The sequence below is a fragment of the Mirounga leonina genome, unplaced genomic scaffold (assembly GCF_011800145.1).
Source record: "Mirounga leonina isolate KUSES-001 unplaced genomic scaffold, KU_Mleo_1.0 Mir_55, whole genome shotgun sequence".
NCBI classification, from domain to species: domain Eukaryota; kingdom Metazoa; phylum Chordata; class Mammalia; order Carnivora; family Phocidae; genus Mirounga; species Mirounga leonina.
The window spans coordinates 8,876,949-8,877,152 of NW_023270816.1; the positions used below are offsets into that span (position 1 = coordinate 8,876,949).

At 58.8% G+C, this 204-nt stretch overlaps 1 protein-coding gene across 3 annotated transcripts in view; it reads right to left on the reverse strand.

Annotated features, from left to right (window-relative positions):
* Positions 1 to 204, reverse strand: part of LOC118001950 (ribosomal protein S6 kinase alpha-2) — a 288,962-nt gene that overhangs the window by 86,011 nt on the left and 202,747 nt on the right. The window lies entirely within an intron of this gene.

Here is a 204-nt window from a genome sequence, read left to right on the forward strand (position 1 = left end):
TGAACGGAGGGGCCTGGTAACAGGTGAATGGAGGGGCCCAGTGACAGGTGAACAGAGGGAATTCAGTGATAGGTGAAAGGAGGGACCCAGGGAGAGGTGAACGGAGGGGCCCAGGGAGAGGTGAACAGAGGGGCCCAGTGACGGGTGAACGGAGGGGCCAAGGACAGGTGAATGGAGGAAACTCAGTGATATGTGAATGGAGGG